At 44.2% G+C, this 3,255-nt stretch overlaps 1 protein-coding gene across 1 annotated transcript in view; it reads right to left on the reverse strand.

Annotated features, from left to right (window-relative positions):
* Positions 1-2,365, reverse strand: part of LOC106810947 (multiple PDZ domain protein-like) — a 99,943-nt gene extending 97,578 nt beyond the window's left edge. The window contains exon 1 of the mRNA XM_014814441.1: positions 2,245-2,365. The gene's annotated coding sequence lies outside the window, so the exon portion shown is untranslated. The remainder of the gene's footprint in view (positions 1-2,244) is intronic.
* Positions 2,366-3,255: the final 890 nt, after the last annotated feature.

Raw genomic sequence — 3,255 nt, forward strand, 5'->3', positions numbered from 1 at the left:
TTAACGAGGTAACGACGTAAACGAAGTAATAATAGACTAAGTACAATATAAGTAATATATTATAGTTTATCTTATTATTATATTATATATATATATATATATATATATATATATATATATATTCGAACAGTATATATTTCAGAACATAATTCGTTCGTACATAAGCGCCGTCTGGTGGTAACTGAGTTTTAGGATTAGAGGGTGAACGACAAGGTCAGTGGTTAATTGGTTTCCTTAAGGAAGAGGCTGAGCGACAACGCGCGCGCGGTCCGAAAATTTGAGTATTAGAAACGGATGGGCAACCACTGTATATACTACCGAGTAATTGCCAAAAGAGTACGACATAATAAAGGGAGAAATACGGATATTTCGCGTTACGACTCTGGCATTCCTCTCATGAAACTCAGTCCGTCAAAGTTATCTGGTTGACACAACTGTCCTCTACACGGTTTACCTCTGTGTTGCAAAATTGCCACGTGATAGGAAATCCTTTGAGTTCAAAGGCAAGCTGACATTGCTAGGAACTCTTGTATGCTACTTGAAGATAACTCGGCAAATGTCGGCAAAGGTTGGGTTTATCGTATCAAAACACGACTTGACATCTCTTGCGGCCGCCAGCTCTCGATCCACATGAAAATCACGAAGCAGTTGGATTAATGCGAAATGCAGACACGCACGTTTATGAGAGCATTTGCCATACGACAATTCCCGCGTATGTTATATATGCGAACACTAGGTTCATCACTATTCGACATACGAGGAGCTTTTCTATATTGATTATGATTATTGTTATTATGTTTCTCTACTGCTATGAATAACCATGAGTGCTGGAGGACTTTTGTGCGGGGACTCTCGGCCAAGGTTGCAAGTTGATTGATTGATGTTGATTATAGTTATATATCTGAGCAGATCAGTGCGGGTGATTAGATATATAGCCGCTCAGACGGGTCAGCTGTTTGTTAAAGAAAACGTATTAATTATCGTCCTTGACGCACGTCAAAGGGACAAGATTAACTCTATCACGTATATTCAGCGCGGGAATTCTGTGGTAGTGTAGCGAGGAACACGCTGGAGGCGACGCGAGTTTATGACCTCGATCGTGACACCTAGGTGCGACAAGGGAGAAGAAGCGATGGTGGAGAAACACCTGCTTAAGTCGCACCGTGAAAAACCTGTCACTAAGTCGCGCGTTTATGATCTCAATTACTAACAGGCTTAAAAGCCGAGACCCAGGCCGAGCTCGTGGAAGAACCTGACTGTCCTCCCGACTAACTCTGGTTCCCCTCCATCGTCTCTAACTTTCGATTGTACCGCTTGCATCTTGTTCGACCTCTATCATGTCTGAGAATAAACGCCCGTGTGGTACGCCCGTGGTGTGTTACGACCGTAGTTATTGTCTTTCTCTGTTGGTTTGCGTTATTCCTTTTCCTACACTTACGCCTAGCCTTAGACCGCCAGTAGACTCACGCCGCTCCCGAATACCTCCGTTACAGTAGGATGCATTTCAACCTGGCCGAGGAATGATTGCAAATTACATTGCTATACGCGCCTGCAGACGTGCGCATTACTGTACACGCTCTATGAGATCAGGAGGGTAGCTGCCCATCACATTCCCACACACGAGAATTACATTACACACGTCCCATTCTATTCATTACATTACGTTGCATTACATTACACTACACTACGTTAAGTTACATTACATGACATTACGTTACGTTACATTACATTACATTACATTACATTACTTTACGTTACATTACATTACATTATACATTATGTTACGTTACATTACATGACACTACATTACATTACATCAGGAGTGAATAATAGAGATCTCTAATCTCTATTATTCATTCTTGATTACATTACATCCCGACACGTTCGATCAAGAGAATAGTCCTGGAATAAATTCTCACGCACATCCTCAAGCACGGGATTTACTAGATAGCTTTCACACGTATTTTGTTTGAAACTAATATCTGTCGCATTGAGAGAGACCAGGCATAATTAAGCCACCGGCGACAGCAACTCTTACCTATAGCCACATTCTATCACCCTGGGAGACACGTCTTCGAAAATGCCGCCACTGATCACGTAGCATGCACTAACCATCACTGTCAATTCCCAGCAGTGCTAAATCAACGCTCCCGATTCTTAGCACTAAGTCGAGTCCTTAGACCCTTGACAACAGTTACTCCAAGTTAACCCGCTCGGAATCAATCGAAAAATAGCTCTACTTACATAATTATATACGACGACGCGGCGTCAGTCACCAGCAGGCATGCACGCAAGGTTACTCCACCGATATCACTCCACTAGCGATATCCACGGATAGTTCCACCACTAGTCCAGCATCCAGCAGCGCGAGTGTCAGCGCGCGAGGAGGGAAAGCAGACCGACAGGCACGCACGAGAGTGCAGCTATGATTGCATGCATGCCGCAGCAGTAGCAGCAGCAGCGGCGGCGGTGGCGGCGGCATCATCATCATCAGCAGCAGCAGCATCCCCTCGATCGGCCCCTCGTTTAACGCCCGATGAAGCGCTATACGACCAGCGGGATCGATACATACGTCCGTGGCCGCGCCACGGGCCCTGCGCTCACGTTCGAGGGACGGACAGCATGAAATCTGATCGGTTGACCGTTTAGCTGCCATCGTGGAGACGCTGTTGCGTTCCAGCTAAATGTATGCGACCCGCGATCCCACGCTATCAAGCGAACACACGGTATTCTCTAGCAGTCCATGACTGATCATTTACAGTCCAATGTAAATCTATTTATACACATAGACACAAACACACACACACACACACACACACACACACACACACACACACACACACACACACACACACACACACACACACACACACACACACACACACACACACACACACACAGTTAGCGCAACTACTACGTTTTCTAAACGGAATAGCGATGTAACTATTGACATGTGTTTTACAAACAGCGTTAAGCGTATGCGGCCATGCACGCCCTGTGCCCGTTTTCATGTATAAATCATATCGCTTGTAATTATCATAATAGTTTTACGCTCATGATTAAACATAATTTATAGCATTAATGAGCCATATGTGCGCGGGAAACCCCCGAGGGTGAGTGTTAAATTATCTTTATTGTATACAGACAAACAGAAATTTTCCTTATATATACGAAATAATAACCCCTGGGAAACGCCCACCGCAATATACTGGCATAGCAATTAAAGTGTGTAAGTTATAGCAATTAATTCTCTAG

Source organism: Priapulus caudatus, unplaced genomic scaffold, assembly GCF_000485595.1.
Source record: "Priapulus caudatus unplaced genomic scaffold, Priapulus_caudatus-5.0.1 Scaffold17, whole genome shotgun sequence".
NCBI lineage: Eukaryota > Metazoa > Priapulida > Priapulimorpha > Priapulimorphida > Priapulidae > Priapulus > Priapulus caudatus.